General features: G+C 48.9%; 1 protein-coding gene and 1 long non-coding RNA gene across 24 annotated transcripts in view; one reads left to right on the top strand and one right to left on the bottom strand.

The window, feature by feature from the left end:
- The window catches only part of LOC140388298 (contactin-4-like), a 3617424-nt gene that overhangs the window by 2250146 nt on the left and 1350698 nt on the right, over positions 1–16580 (bottom strand). For 2 of the 23 annotated variants that reach the window (XM_072472202.1, XM_072472205.1), the window contains exon 7: positions 3520–3606. The exons of the other annotated variants lie outside the window; for them this stretch is intronic. The gene's annotated coding sequence lies outside the window, so the exon portion shown is untranslated. The remainder of the gene's footprint in view (positions 1–3519; positions 3607–16580) is intronic. 23 annotated transcript variants of the gene reach the window in all.
- The window catches only part of LOC140388301 (uncharacterized), a 271425-nt gene that overhangs the window by 54076 nt on the left and 200769 nt on the right, over positions 1–16580 (top strand). The gene's annotated exons all lie outside the window — the stretch shown is intronic.

The raw sequence follows: 16580 nt of genomic DNA, 5'->3' as shown, positions 1-16580 counted from the left end.
TTTCTGACTTTGAGCTTGTACCAATGTCAAAACCGTCCCCTTCCTCCCCCCTCTCCTTGCTGTGTTCCCTCCTTTCCCCTTTCGCCCCTCTTCCCCATCCCCCCCTCCCTCCCCTTTACAGGTAGATAGAACCGTTGCATTTAAGTGCGGAAATATATTTTATTGCAAGAAATTTGTAAAAGTTGATGTAGCTTTATGTCGTTGTTCAGCTGACAATGATAAATGTTAAGTTAAATGTTAATTAGTTTCAAAGTTTAGTATTTATAAAATTACTTTTTTGTTAATAAATGTTCTATATTAAACTTCACAAGCTTCTACAAATATTTTACTGAAAGGTCAGAACACAACATTTAATTATGAGATAATTATAAATTAATAATATAAGGGAAGAAAACAAGGCAGAAACATATTTAATACGGGTAACACTGGTGAGCACTGCTGCCTCACAACACCAGGGACCCATGTTCAATTGGACCTTGGGCGACTGTGTAGTGTTTGAACATTCTCCTCCTGTCTGCATGGGTTTCCTAGAACCATGGAATAGATCCATAGAATTCCTACATTGCAGAAGGAGGCGATTCAGCTCATCAGACCAGCACCGATCCTCTGAAAGAGAACCCATCTGGGTCCACTCCCCCGCTTTATCTCTGAAACATAACATGTACATCCCTGGACACTCAGGGACATCTTAGCGTGGCCAATCCACATGACTTGCTCATCTTTTGACTGTGGGAGGAAACCGGAGCACCCGGACGAAATCCACGCACACATGGTGACAATGTACAAAGTCCACACAATCACCCAAGACTGGAATTGAACCCAGGTCCCTGGTGCTGTGAGGCAACAGTGCTAACCACTAGGCCAATGTGCCGCTGCCGTTTCCTCCGGGTGCTTTGGTTTCCTCCCATAATCCAAAGATGTGGAAGTTAGATAGATTATCCATGCTAAATTGCCCCTTAGTGTCCGAAGGTTAGGTGGGGTTATGGGAAGAGGGAGGGGGTGTAGGGCTGGGTAGGTTGCTCTTTCGGATTGTCAGTGCCGACTCCATGGGCCGAATGGCTTTCTTCTGCACTAAAATGATTCTATCAACACTAATCAAAAAAAAACCAGATGTTACAAGACAATGACAACAAAAAGCCCTGGGCGCTTTTAAAATCTTATGACCATAATCTAAATTAAAATATGCAAACATTTTTAAGCATGCCCCATGTAAAGTTATATAATAATACAGTGCAGATATAAATAGTTTCACAGATTTAAAACAAATAACAAAACCTATGTTCACTTTTAAATAATCATCTTTAATCATAAAAATATTAAAAATTACTTTAAAAGAATCAACAACAGTATTGTCGGTTTCAAAGAAAGAGCAAAAAAGAATGTTTAGAGAACATCTGCATACCTTTAAAACACTTGCTAAAATAATTGCCGCCTGTTTTCTATCTAAATTTACTGTTTAAGTACCTGCCCTCAATGGGCATTTTCAAGCTGACCGCAATATAAGGCAGCGAGGCTGCACTCTTCCTGCACCACGCTGGAGCCTGCGCAGACCAGGGCACTGGAGGCCCGAGGCTGCTGCAGAGAAAGGAAGGTTGGACGCATCATTCGAGCGCAGGTAAGTTCGCACATCTCCCTATTAAAATCGGCGGCCCGTGGCTTCCCACCACTAGCTGGAAGTTACAGGCCATTATTATATTTTTCAAATACTATTTGAAAGTCGACATACACAACATCAACTGTGCTAGCATCATCCAGCCTCTCTGTTACCTCATAAAAAAAAACTCAATCAAACGAGTTGAACAAAATTTGACCTTATAAATTAGTGCTAACTCATCTCCTTCTTGAGTTCATGCTTGTTCAAGCGGCTGTTAATGTTCCCCTGGATTGTTGTTTTTAAATACCTTATACCCTAAATATTAATATTCTTTCAAGTGAACTTCAGCAATTTTCTTCTGAATATATATTAACTTATCCATATGTGAGCAACATATTCAAACTACAAAGTTACTCACTAACCTACTCCAAAGCTGTTTATTTTAAAATAGCCCCTTTGTCATGCATCACAAACTTTGTTTAATGCAGAAAAATGAAGCATTGGTCAATTTTTATTCAGAGTTTTAAAATTTGATTTAAAGAGATAAATATCTAGATCCTAAATTGCGATTCATTGCCTTTTGTATTTCAAAAACCTTCAATTATTGCTGAACTTACATAAACCTTCACGCTGAACTTTGCAAAATACTTGGTAGAATAAAGTTTAAATCAGCATGAAATAAAAAGCTTAATTATTTGACTAAATTAACATAATAATTTATTCAGTTAGGCAAAATGCTTTCAAATATTTTGTTTATAGAAGATATTGGCAGAAGTGCCAGCATTATATTGCAAAGGATGGAGTGTTCAGGCTTCAGGGTTTCATATCATTCAGCTGAACATATGTATTATATACTGGAGAGTAACGATAACAAAACTAATGCAAAATAAATGGGCTTTATGAAAAAGGCTTTGAAGGGAAATTAAACCTCAGGAGACTCTGTATACTGGCTGATCCACAACTGGTATTGAAAGGATTATCAGACACCATTAATAAGCAGGCTGCTGCAATAGTGAACAAATAATGCCTTCAAAAAAACAGAACTTTTCAGGGGTTTTTGAAAGAAAAATGCACTGATTGCAGAATACAAGCAGTGTGCACTTCCTGGTAAACAGACCAGATATAAATGTTAGCTCTTTATATTTATTATACTGGGTTATCAAAGCATCCACCTACACACCCCTGGAAAACATTTGCTGAGTCTTATAGGACAAGATTAAGAAAGTGATTTCAGTTGATATATAAACGGCATGGGTGAAAGCAATTCCATTCCACTACATCTTTATGATTTGGCTTTGCAAACAACTGTAACCTATTTCTTATCGTGTAAAATCTCCAAGGATTCTGATCTCCAAATCTCAATTAAGTGGACATTTGTCTTGGATTTTACCTCCCGGGCTGGTTACCATTTGGCTTGTGCAGCCAATATTCAAGCAGCTTTAACGAGCCAAAAGGTCTTCCAGTTAAATCCATGACTGTTAATATTTTATTGCAATCATTCCACTCTTCCCCCTGAATAAAAAATGGATGTGCTAATGGTAGGAAGTGTAAAATTTGTGTTAATACAAGTTTTCGCTTAAAGTAGTTAATGACCACGTTATTGATTGTGATTATACATTAACCGTTAAAACTTTCCCTCAGGAAATTAAAAATCAGTACCCAATGAATAAAATGCACCTTATCAGGGAAACACGGAATGATGTTGAACAACCCTCAGGAGGTAGTGAGTCCAGTGAGGCGCACCATTGCTGTGCTGTCACATTAGCACAGAGTTGCAAAGCACAGACGTGCTTCTCCTCCCTCGTGCCCATGCCACCACAGATTCGGATGTGGTGAAATCCTAATGCCAGCGAGTTTATCTCAGAACCAGTGGTATTATTGAAGGGAAATGGGAGTTTGACGTAATCATCCAAACTTGCACTCACCAGCAGTCGATTTGAAAACAATAGTAGATAAAACTAGAGCCCATTGTTTGTGCGAAGAATAATTCATGGTGAGACTAAATGAAAGACCTAAGGAAAATAAATAAGAAAACAGGGAGGGGGTTGAATAGAAAATCCAAAAAGAAAAGAAATCTTCATTTATTGTTTCACTGAAATGTATAAACCATGATTTTTACATCGCAATCTAGGTATGAAATGAGCTCCCATGATAAAAAGTCCTGTCTTGCGTAAAACCAGCACTAAGCAACTCACACTTGGTGTGGGTTCTACAACATCAAGTGTGAAGCAAAATAGATTTATTGTTTCTCCCCACCAATTAAATATCATCTTTTGGAAACTTTGCACATTTTACACTTCAGTTGCTATCCCCAATTGCTCACCAACAAAAATATTTCTATTTCATCATGGATTAATTTATAAAATTTAATACCATAATTTTAAGCACTCTGATGGGAAATCATTTCTTTATTGGATTGTGTGTGTGCGTCAGAAGCAGCAAGAAACCCCGAGTCAAACCAAAACAACAATTGAGAGCGTAATTAGCCAGCAGATAATTAAGACAAGAAAAATTCAGTTATATACACATGGCCAATAGGCTACATACTCTTATCAAGAAGGTTTCACACTGAAGCTCTCATTATTCACTGAAAGCATAACTCAGAAAACTTGTTAGCTATGAGAAGCAATTCCCAAGGTAGCAGCAGAAGCTAAAAAAAAATCAACAGCTTATACAAGAGGTTGCAGCATTAAACTGTGTAATATTGCATGGTACAGGTATCCGTAAATCCTGATGGGGAGATTTTTTATGATGGGCCTACATTTTAAATGCTCCACTGCAACCACAGACGTTAAGAAAACAAATTGCTGGGAGCACAGCAGAGACTTTTACTGCTGAATTTATAGCTTCACCCATCTTGCAGATTCTTAGAGTAATAGAATATATTAAAGAAAGTTTGAAAACTCTTGAAATTGTTGTCTATGGAAAAATGACAAATGATATCAACTTATTTTTTGGAGACAATAAGCTGGAACTGTTGAGGTGTTAAATTTATTTTTTCTTTTAAAAGTTAAATATTTTTAACAGGACTAGTCAATCCGAGGAGGCAGTTTATTTTGTGCAATCTGACACGTTTCCGTGTGTGTTTACTGAGAAATACAAGCAAGGGGGTCAAGGCCCACAGTGCAGGATATTACCGAGATTGGAAAGAGTAGGACTGAAGATGAGATAAATCAAGATGTGAAAATGACTGTAAACATGGGTCTTAAAAGCTTGTGTACTGCAGACAAAACTGAAGGTCAGAAATTCTGCAATTTTGGTGTCCTGAGAAAGTTTTCTGTAGGTTTTGGTTTCACCTTGTGAGAATCATAATAAAGTGGGGAGGACACTGCTGGGGCTGGAAATTAAGGGAAACAAGAGAGTGAAATTAAGAGGCACCAGGACCAGAGAATGACCAGAAAGAGTATTGTAGGGATTTCCGGTGGTGGCCATGGATTGAGTGGTCACACACAGTGTGGTGTGCGCGTAGCGCTGTTCGGTAGGGGTCATGGCTCGTGAGGCATACGCAACCGGGGCCCATGATGACGTGCTGTCTTTTTGCAGGAGTACCGCTCCAATACCAGATTGGCTGGCGTCTGTTGAGATCTTTGTAGGGCGAGTCGTGTCAAAGAAGGCCAGCACTGGTGCCGTGACCAGTTTGTGCTTGAGCTCCTCCCATTCCCGCTGATGCGATTGGTGCCAGTTGAATTCTGTCGATTTTTTTACGAGATGGCGCATATTTGTTGTATGAGAAGCCAGGTTGGGAATGAACTTCCCAAGGAAGTTGACCATGCCCAGGAATCTTAAGACAGCCTTCTTGTCAGCCGGTCGTGGCATGGCTGTGATGGCGCTAACCTTGTCTGCATCGGGACGGACCCCTGACCTTGAGATGTGGTCCCCGAGGAATTTCAGCTCCGTCTGGCCGAAGGCACACTTCGCACGGTTGAGACGCAGGCCATTTTGTCGTATGCGGGTAAAGACACGTCGTAGACGATGCATGTGTTCCTGCGGAGTGGTGGACCAAATGATGATATCGTCTACATATACACGTACCCCTTCGATGCCTTCCATCATCTGCTCCATAATGCGGTGGAATACTTCAGATGCCGAAATGATGCCGAATGGCATCCGGTTGTAGCAGAATCTGCCAAAAGGGGTGTTGAATGTGCATAGTCTTCGGCTGGCCGGGTCCAGTTGGATCTGCCAGAATCCTTTGGACGCATCCAATTTAGTGAATATTTTGGCTCGCGCCATCTCGCTGGTGAGGTCTTCTCGTTTCGGGATGGGATAGTGTTCCCACATGATGTTGTTATTCAGATCTTTTGGATCTATACATATACGGAGCTCGCCAGAGGGCTTCTTTACACAGACCATGGAGCTGACCCATGGCGTGGGCTCCGTGACCCTGGATAGGACCCCTTGGTCCTGAAGAATCTGCAGTTGTGCCTTGAGGCGGTCTTTGAGTGGCGCAGGAACCCTGCGAGGTGCGTGAACGACAGGGATGGCGTCCGGTCTGAGTCGAATCTTGTACGTGTATGGCAATGTCCCCATGCCTTCAAAAACCTCCTGGTTGTGAGCAAGGAGGGAATGGAGATTTGCGTGGAACTCAGCATCCGGGAAGTCGGATGTCTCATCTGGAGAGAGAGACATAATGCGCTGTACCAGGTGAAGGACCTTACACGCCTGTGCGCCCAGTAACGAGTCCTTTGATGAGCCGACAACTTCGAAGGGGAGTGTGGCCGTGTACCTCTTGTGAGTCACCTGTAGCTGGCAAGATCCTATGGACGGGATGACGTTCCCGTTATAGTCAACCATCTTGAGCCGGGATGGCGTGATGGGTGGTTTGACCTTCATGGCCTGGACTGCAGAGTAAGCAATCAGGTTGGCGGATGCGCCGGTGTCCAGACGGAAGGCGACGCGAGATCGGTTGACCGTCAGGGTGGCACACCACTCATCGGCTGGATTGATGGCATTGACCTTGTTGACATCTATGACGGAAACTCGGAAGGCATCCTGGTCATCTGCATCACTTAACTGGAAGTCTTGATGCGTGGGCTGGACTATCCTGACTCGTCTGCGAGGTTTTCGAGGATGCGCCGGATCCATGGGTTGAGCCGAACGACAGTGGGCTGCGTAGTGGCCCATCGTGCCACATCTGTGGCACTGTCGGTATTTTGCTGGACATTGCCCTTTTAAATGTAGAGCTCCACACTTGCCGCACGTCATGACGTCACGACGTTCGTTGCGCCACTGCGCATGCGCAGTGCGATCTTGCGGTGGGTGCGCCTGCGCAGTGCGTCCCTCGTTGTGGCCGTTATTTTTGGCGCGCACCTGCGCGGGAGACCGCGAAAAGCGCGGGAAGCGGCCGCTGTCGTCCGGGCCGTGGGTCGGGAAGTAATCGACGGCCTGGATGCGTTCGACGTCGTGGGCGGCCTGGCTTGCCGATTTGACGGCTGGGGACCCCCTCCGTGCCAACTCGGACGCCTGAAATCGGGCAAAACGGCAGGTAGCATTTTCGTGGAGGACACAGGCTTCCACAGCAGACGCTAAGGTAAGGCTTTTCATGTTTAGAAGCTGCTGGCGTAGGCCACTAGAGGCAACGCCAAAAACAATCTGGTCCCTGATCATGGACTCTGTGGTGGTGCCGTAACCGCAGGACTGCGCTAGAATACGGAGGTGCGTCAAAAAGGGTTGAAAAAGCTCCTCCTTACCTTGCAGGCGTTGCTGAAAGAGGTATCTTTCAAAACTTTCATTTACTTCAACTTGAAAGTGCTGGTCCAGCTTGAGGATGACCGTGTCATATTTGGCTTGGCTTTCGCCTTCTTCGAACACCAGTGAGTTGAAGACGTCGGTTGCGTGCGGACCTGCGTAGAAGAGGAGCATTGCAATCTTCGAGTCATCCGAGACATTCTGTTTTTCGGTGGCACGGATGTACAGGTCAAATCGCTGCCTGTAGAGCTTCCAGTTGGTACCTAGGTTCCCCGTGACTTGCATCGGCTGCGGTTTGCCGGTGTGGTCCATGTCCAGAATGGCAGGTTAGTAGGCAGGTATCGATCCACTCCTGTACCATGTGGTGTTGGGTGTTCTGACACACAGATGAGCCAACACAGTTGCATATGGTACAACGCTTCTTTATTTAAACTTACTATTTACAGTTTGGTCTTTGCACTCTGCACGTGGGGGGTTCCCTGCTTGTGGTGTTTTAACAGCTCTTTCTTGTTCCCTTCTCCCCAGACCTACTGACCACCAGGTGTCGTGCTCGTGCTTTTTATATGGTTGGTGTTCTTGTCTGTGATTGGTTGTGGTGTTGTGTACTCTGATTTGCCTGTGAGTGTGTCCATCATGATGTGTGTGTTTGAATATCATGACACACAGGGCAGCTCCGGCTCGAACGTGTCAGTTTGGGCACTTTATACCCATTGGAGGGATAGCTCTGGCAGGAAAATGGTGCAGAGGGTGCAGAGGGAGAAGTTCTCCCCAAGATTGGCATGTCTACTGGCTACCGGACCCGGCAAAGAAACAGTTAAAGACTGTAGCACCATCGATCACACACGAGGCGAGACGTAAAGAACTTCAATCGATGCTTTATTGAGCAGACTTGTTCAGACTTGTTCCCCAGCAGCTCACTCACAGAATGCAGCTGCGGGGATTAAACCCAGGTTCTTATATCCCTCCTATCTGGGTGGAGCCCAGTAGGTGGAGGATCCAATCGGGATCCAGCATCTGTCCTCCAATAGCTGCTCGGCATTCCTGGTGTACTGTATTACCCCTAATACATACCACCACAAAGACCTGTCTAAGGAATTGGAGGGGACTTGTGGCACAGCAACGATTGCGAGAATAGCAGAGGGGGAAGGGTCGCCCAGGCCCAGATGGAACATTTGATATCCTTCATCAAAGAAAAATTTTGCCAGCAAAGGAAGGAAAGGCATGGCAACTGGTCAGAGACCATTGAGGGAGCAGTAGCACCTCTGCGAGGAGCGATGGACCATGCAGGAGGCATAAGGGATGACGATGCGCGAGGCGGAGAAGTGGTATCTGACCAGAGCGGTTGGATTGTATCTCTGGAGGCGGAGGTGGGGGTCCTGGGGTACCTATGGAAATTGATGAGAGTGAAAGTCGAAGAGCAGGATAACAGGTCCAGGCGGCAGAACCTGCGGATTGTGGGTCTGCCAGAGGATGTGAAAGGAATGAGTGCCACAAAATATGTGTCTAGAATGCAGGCTGGGTTGGTGGAGGAGAGGGTGCTGGATAAGGCCCCAGAGGTGGACAGGGCCCACAGGTCTCGAAGGCAGAAGCCAGAGCGGGGGAGCCACCACGGGCGGTGATTTTGCCAGGGAGAAGTGAGACTGTGAATGGGAGGGGAATCGTGCCCAAATATACCAGGACATTGGAATGGAGCTGGCAAAGAGGTATACTAGATTCAACAGGGCCAAGGCGGTATTGTACTGAAGGAAGATTCAGTTTGGGGTGTTGTACCCGGCGAAACTATGAGTCAGGAGGGGGAGGTGGGTTGGGGAGGGGGAGGGGGTTTGCAACATTTTTAGAGTTGGAGACTGAGCATGGTCATGGGTGGATAGGGGGGTCATCTTGGATGGGCATGGTTTAGGGTGGTATTAGAGGAGGCAGAGCCGGAGGGGATGATGGCGGACAGTAGAGGGGAGTGGAGGTGTAAATCTCCAGTAAGAATTACAACGTGGAATGTCTGTGGGTTAGGTGGGCCGATTATGAGATCTTGGGTTTTTGCACAGCTGAGGAGTTTGAAGGCAGAAACGATTTTTGCAGGAGACGCACGTCCAGATGAAGGATCAGGTTAGATTAAGGAAGGGATGGATGGGACAAGTACTTCACTCGAGGTTTGACTTAAAGTCATGGGGGGAGCCTATTTTGTTGAACAAAAGGACGGGGTTTGTGGGGGCCAAGGAAGTGTGGGACCTGGGGTGAAGGTATGTGATAGTGAGTGAGGTACTGGAGGGGACTCCAATGGTGCTAGTCAACGTATATGTTCCGAATTGGGATGATGTGGGGTTTGTGAAGGGCTTATTAGGAATAATCCCAGACTTGGATACTCACCAGTTGATTATGAGTGGGCATTTTAATTGTGTGATGGACCAGGGTGGACAGGTCAAGCCCCAAGTCAATGGGAAGGCTGAGGGTGGCAAAGGAGTTGGGAGGGTTTATGAAACATATGGAAATGGTTGATCCTTGGAGGTTTAAGAACCTGGAGAGGGAGGGAGTACTCCTTCTCACACGTGTATAAGGTGTGTTCAAGAATTGAGTTCTTTGTGGTGAGTCCAGCGGTGTTTTTAAAAAAATATTTTTATTCAAGGCTTTTCAACAAAATATAAATATACAAAATATCAAAAGAACAACCAAAGAGCATCAGAAGAACATTACATCAGCCCAACCAACAACCCCAACCCTCCAACCCTCCTGACACCGACCCAAACCTTCTTGTTTATAAATCCCTTACCTCCTCCGAAAGCGCCTCCCTCTCACTGACTACACAATCCTCCTTAAAGAAATCAATGAATGGTTTCCACCTCTGATTGAACCCTTCTACTGACCTCCACAGAGCGAACTTGATCTTCTCTAACTGAAGGAATTCTTCCAGGTTGCTCACCCACACCCCTGCCTTCGGCGGCTCCGAGTCCCTCCAACATAACAAAATCCGTCTCCGGGCTATCAGGGAGGCAAAGGCTAACATATCAGCCCCCCCACCCTCCCTCCCCACCCCGCCCTCTTGCACTCCTGGGTTTTCCAACACCCCAAGTATTGCCACCTCCAGAATCAGGGACATCCTTACCCCCAGAACCTCCGACATAACATCGAGAATCCCTGCCAGAACCCTCTCAATCTTGGACAGCCTAAAACATGTGGACGTGATTTACGGGTCCCCCCCCACCGACCACACTTATCTTCCACCCCCTCAAGAAACCTGCTCATCCTCGCCACCGTCATGTGGGCCCTATGCACCACTTTAAACTGCGATGAGGCTTAACCTCACATGTGATGAGGACTCATTCATCCTCCGCAAAGCCTCAGACCATTTCCCGGCCCCCACCTCCTCTTCCAATTTGCACTTTCATTCGTGGCCGTGCAGAGGAGCAACCTAATGGAGTGTAGGGCATCGGGTTGGACCTCCTGCCAACGGGTAGTTGGGAGACTTCTTGACCGCAGGGCCAGAAGGACAGCCTTCCACACTGCTGCGTTCTCCCTCTCCACTTGCCCATTTCCCCGCGGGTTATAACTGGTCGTTCTGCTCAAGGCGATGCCTTTGCTGAGCAGATACTGATGCAGTTCATCGCTCATGAACGATGTAACCTGGTCGCTGTGGATATAAGCGGGGAAACCGAACAGAGTGAAGATGCTGTGCAGTGCCTTAATCACGGTGGCGGGGAATGGCGAATGGGAAACGGGAGAACTCAACGATAACGGTGAGGAAATAGGCATTACGATTTGTGGACGGGATGGGACCCTTGAAGTCCACGCTCAGTCGCTCAAAGGGCCACGAGGCCTTCACGAGCTGAACCTTTTCTGGCCGGTAGAAGTGCGGTTTGCACTCCGCACAGACTTGGCAGGCCCTGATCATGGCCTTGACCTCCTTGGTTGAGTAAGGTAGATTGCGGGACTTGATAAAATGGACGAGCCGGGTAACCCCCGGGTGGCAGAGGTCATTGTGGATGGCTTGCAGGCGGTCGTCCTGCGTGTTGGCACATGTGCCGCGGGACAGGGAATCTGGGGGCTCGTTGAGCTCCCCTGGACGATACTTGATATCGTATGTGTAGGTGGAGAGTTCGATCCTCCACCTCAAAATTTTATTATTTTTTATTTTGCCCCATTGCGTGTTATCAAACATAAACGCGATTGACCTTTGGTCGGTGACCGGCTAGGTAGTGCCTCCAGCGCCGCACAGCCTCCACAATTGCTTGTGCCTTCTTCTTGACTGCAGAGTGTCGAATCACGGACGCGGTGAGGGTCCGGGAGAAGAACGCTACTGGTCTGCCTGCCTGATTGAGGGTAGCAGCCAGGGTGATGTCTGATGCATCGCTCTCTACCTGGAAGGGGATAGTTTCGTCCACCGTGCGCATAGCGGCCTTGACGATATCGGCCTTGATGCGGTTGAAGGCCAATTGAGCCTCAGCCGAGAGGGGAAAAGTGGTGGTCTTTATGAGTGGGTGGGCTTTGTCCGCATACTTGGGGACCCACTGGGCGTAGTAGGAGAAGAGCCCCAAGCACCGTTTGAGGGCCTTGAGGCTGCGGGGGAGGGGAGTTCCTTAAGGGGGCGCATGCGGTCGGGGTCGGGACCTAGGACCCCGTCTTCCATGACATAGCCGAGGTTGGCGAGCCGGGTTGGGTGGAAAACGCATTTTTCCTCATTATAGGTCAGGTTAAGGGCTCGGGCCGTCTGGAGGAACTTTTCGAGGATAGCGTCATGGTCCTGCTGGTCATGGCCGCAGATGGTGACATTGTCAAAGTACGGGTATGTAGCCCGCAAACCGTACTGGTCCACCATTTGATCCATCGCCCTTTGAAAGACGGATACCGCATTTGTGACGCCGAAGGGGACCCCGAGGAAGTGGAAGAGCCGGCCGGCTGCTTCGAAGGCAGTATAGGGGCGGTCTTTTGGTAAGATGGGGAGCTGGGGGTAGGCGGATTTGAGGTTGACCGTGGAAAATACTCGATATTGGGCGATCCGATTTACCATTTCCGTGATGCGAGGAAGGGGGTACACATCAAGCTGCGTGAATCGGTTTATGGTCTGGCTATAATCCACGACCATCCGTTTCTTATCCCCGGACCGGACTACCACCACTTGTGCTCTCCAAGGGCTGTTGCTAGCCTCGATGGCCCCTTCTCCCAGTAAACGCTGGACCTCTGACTTGATAAAAGTCATATCTTGGGCACTGTAGCGCCGGCTCCTGGTGGCGACTGGCTTACAGTCGGGAGTGAGGTTCGCGAATAGCGAGGGGGGTGCGACTTTCAGTGTCGCAAGGCAGCATACCGTGAGGGGGGGCAAGGGTCCGCCGAACTTCAGTGTCAGGCTTCGGTGGCTGCATTGGAAATCCAGTCCGAGCAGCAGTGGGGCACAGAGGTCGGGAAGGATATAAAATTTGAATCGGGTGTACTTGGCGCCCTGGATCGAGAGTTCTGCGATACAGTAACCCTTGATTTGTACCGAGTGGGACTCGGATGCGAGGGCTATGGTTTGAGACGCGGGATGGGTGCGCAGGGAGCAGCGCCTTACAGTTTCAGGATGGATAAAGCTCTCCGTGCTCACGGAGTCGAAGAGGCATGCAGTGTCGCGCCCGTTGACCTGGACCTGCATCATAGAGTTCTGCAGGTGTTTTGGCCGAGTTTGGTTGATGGTGATCGCACCCACTCGCGGGTAGTCGGAGTCCTCAGCCGAGTCGGACTTGTAAAATGGCCGCCGCCAGCTGCGCGTGTCGGGTCGAGAAGATGGCCGCCGACAAGATGGCCACTCCCATGTTTCGTACGAGGCTGATGACATGTCAGAAGCGGGCGTGTCGGGTCGGTGCGCAGCCGCATGGCGAGGCCTGCGGGCCTGAGAGCCTGATTTTCGGGCCGGCTGTTCTTTGTTCTTCCGGCCCCTGGGTCTGGCCAGGCAGACCCTTGCAAAATGCCCCTTCTTCCCACAGTCGCTCCAGATCGCGGAGCGGGCTGGGCAGCGTGGGCGTGGGTGCTGGCCCTGCCCGCAGAAGTAGCACGGTGTGCCCCCATGATGAGCGGGTTGCCATGTGGCGCAGGCCTGTAATATGGCTGAGTCTGAGGAAGTCCGGGGGGAGGGCTTGCAGAGTCTGCGGGGTACGTACCCAAGTTATGTCGGGCCGCCTCCAGCGAGGAGGCGAGCGTTAGCGTGTCCTGGAGGTCTTTTGCCCCGTTTTCGAGCAGCTGCTGCCGGATTTAGGTCAAGCGGATGCCGGACACAAAAGCGTTCATATGGACTTCCCCTGTCACATCCTGATGGTCATAGTCCCTGGCAAGCGCGGTGAGTTTCTCGACGAATTCGTCTAGCGATTCCCCCGAGCGCTGCCGGCAGGTAGAGAGCAGATGCCTGGCGTGCACCTCGTTGATGGGCTTGACGAACCGCTAGCGGAGTAGCTCGACCACCTCTTCATAAGTCGTCGCTTTTTCGAGTGTGGCGGAGATTCTGTGACTCACCCGGGCGTGGAGTAGGTGCAGCTTGTGTGGCCCCAGGATGGGAGTCTCTGAGGAGTCCAGGTAAGCCTCAAAGCATCGGAGCCAGTATTTAAAAATTTCCTTTGCCTCCGGTGTCCGTGCTTCCAGGTTGAGCTTTTCTGGTTTTAGGCCTGCGTCCATCCTGATGTAGTTTAGTTTATTAAATTGTGGTACCCACAATAACGACGCTTAGAGTGTAAACAGTAAAGAAGGCTTTAATAAACTAAGAACTAGACTAGTGCCGAGACGTGTGCTAACTGCTGCACTGCCCACAAGGCAGCCCCTTATGTATGGCTCCCAGATGGGCGGAGCCGGAGGCGGAGTTCCCCAGGGTTCCAAGCCCGGTCTTAAAGGGGACATCACCTGACATGATGACAAGGGTACAGTAACCGTTCATCACAGTTGGTAAGGGTTAATGTGGACATGCCAAATTTCCTTAGTTTCCTGAGGAAGTATAGGCGCTGTTGTACTTTCTTGGTGGTAGCGTCGACGTGGGTGGACCAGGGCAGATTTTTGGAGATGTGCACCCCTAGGAATTTGAAACTGCTCACCATCTCCACCTCGGCCCCGTTGATGCTGACAGCGGTGTGTACAGTACTTTGCTTCCTGAAGTCAATGACCACCTCTTTAGTTTTGCTGGCATTGAGGGAGAGATTGTTGTCGCTGCACCACTCCACTAGGTTCTCCACCTCCCTCCTGTATTCTGACTCGTCGTTATTCGAGATCCGGCCCACTATAATCGTATCATCAGCACACTTGTAGATGGAGTTGGAACCAAATTTTGCCACGCAGTCATGTGTGTACAGGGAGTAGATTAGGGAGCTAAGTATGCAGCCTTGCGGGGCCCCGGTATTGAGGTCTATTGTGGAGTAGGTGTTGTTGTTCATTCTTACTGATTGTGGTCTGTGGGTCAGAAAATCGAGGATCCAGTTGCAGAGTGGGGAGCCAAGTCCGAGGTTTTGGAGCTTTGATATGAGCTTGGCTGGGATTATGGTGTTGAAGGCGGAGCTGTAGTCAATAAATAAGAGTCTGATGTAGGAGTCCTTGTTGTCGAGATGCTCTTGGGATGAGTGTAGGGCCAGGGAAATGGCGTCTGCTGTGGACCAGTTGCGACGGTATATGAATTGCCGTGATGCCTCTGCTGTTCTCACCAGCCAGGTATTTTGTTAATCCAGCTCTTCCGCCAGTGAAGCCATCCGCTCCTTATGTTCCCCCACCATCTCCTTCACCTTCTGAATCGCCAGGCCCCGAGTCTCCAGCCTTTGCCCACTTTCTCAATCGCCGTCCTCAGCGGCTCCACCATCGTAGCCAGGTCCTCCGAGGCCTCCTTCCGCTGCTGCTGGAACTTATTATTCAAAAACTCCAGCAGTTGCTCTGTAGACCACTGGCCGGGCAGTGCTGCCCCCTTACCCTCCACCATCTTGGCCTGTGGAGTACCACAAAAACTGCCCCGCTCCAGCTACTCTCTTTCTCGTAGCATTTCCCGTCCTCTGATCCATGCACCAGACTCACCAAATTGTATTAGTTTCTCTGGGGACTCACACACCTTTCACCCTCAAAATAACCCCCATACGGGTGGGGAAGGACCAACAAAATCCACCTTGAATGGGAGCCACCAAATATGCGGCTACTTACTCCATGGCTGCCACCGGAAGTCTGATACACCTCTGGTGAGAGGGGTGGTGTGACGGTGTATGCGGGAATCGTCATTTTGGATCACGTGCTGCATTGGCTGGAGGTGAGGCTTAGCTCGGGCAAGTTCAGAAGCCGGGAGGGAGGCTAGATTTGGGTTTTTTGGCAGATAAGGGGTTTTGTGAAAAGGTGAGGATGGCGATTGGGGATAAAGTGGAGTTGAATCAAAATGGGGAGGTGTCGGCGGCCACGCTCTGGGAGGCATTGAAGGCAGTTGTCAAAGGGGGGATTATTTTGTTCAAGGTTCACAGGGATAGGAGAAGGAGGGAGGAGCATGGACAGTTGCTGAGCGAGATACTCGAGATGGACAGGAGACACTTGGGGGGCCCTCACTAAACAGCTGTTGATGGAGAAGAAGAGGTGTCAGGGGCAGTTTGCTAGATTGACGATGGGAAGGGCAGTGGAGCAGCTACAGAGGGCAAGGGGGGTGCAATATGAATGTGGAGAGAAGACGGGGCACACATCCATCCATCCCTCTCGCCATTAACTTAGCCAGCACTTTCATGCCTGTATTCAAAAACGAGCTGTATGCTGGCCAGCCAGCTATGGAGGCAGGCTGCGTTCAGGGAAATTTTAAGGGTGCGAACAGAGAAGGGGGGGGAGGTAGTGTCAGAGCCGAGGAGGATAAATTAGGTGTTCGAGGGTACTGTGAGAAGCTGTACAGAGTGGATCCGGGTGGAGAGGAAGGGGATATACGGGATGGTTTTAGTTGGGTTGAAGTTTCCAAGGTTGGAGGGAGAGAGGAGGCAGGCTTTTCAAGAGCCGCTGGGGCTGAGGGAGGTGATTGACAGTATTAGGGGGATGAAGTTGGAGAAGGCTCCTGGGGCGGCTTTGCGGCAAAATTTTAAAAGGTGTCTGCGGCAGAGTTGGCACCGCATTTGTTGTGAATGTTTATTGAGGCATTGGAGAAGGAGGAGCTGCCAGAGACACAGACACAGGCGTTGGTCACGCTAATGCCGAAGAAGGGGAAGGATTCGTTGGAGTGTGGGTCATATAGGCCCATTTTGCTGTTGAACACAGATGTGAAAGTGCTGGCCAAGTTAGTGACAGGGAGGATGGGGGGATATTTGCCAGGGGTGGTCTCTGAGGATCAAACTGGTTTTGTAAAGGGCAG

Source organism: Scyliorhinus torazame, chromosome 13, assembly GCF_047496885.1.
Source record: "Scyliorhinus torazame isolate Kashiwa2021f chromosome 13, sScyTor2.1, whole genome shotgun sequence".
NCBI lineage: Eukaryota > Metazoa > Chordata > Chondrichthyes > Carcharhiniformes > Scyliorhinidae > Scyliorhinus > Scyliorhinus torazame.
Note: the sequence above shows the minus strand (reverse complement) of the source record. Positions and strands in the feature narration are given on the sequence as shown.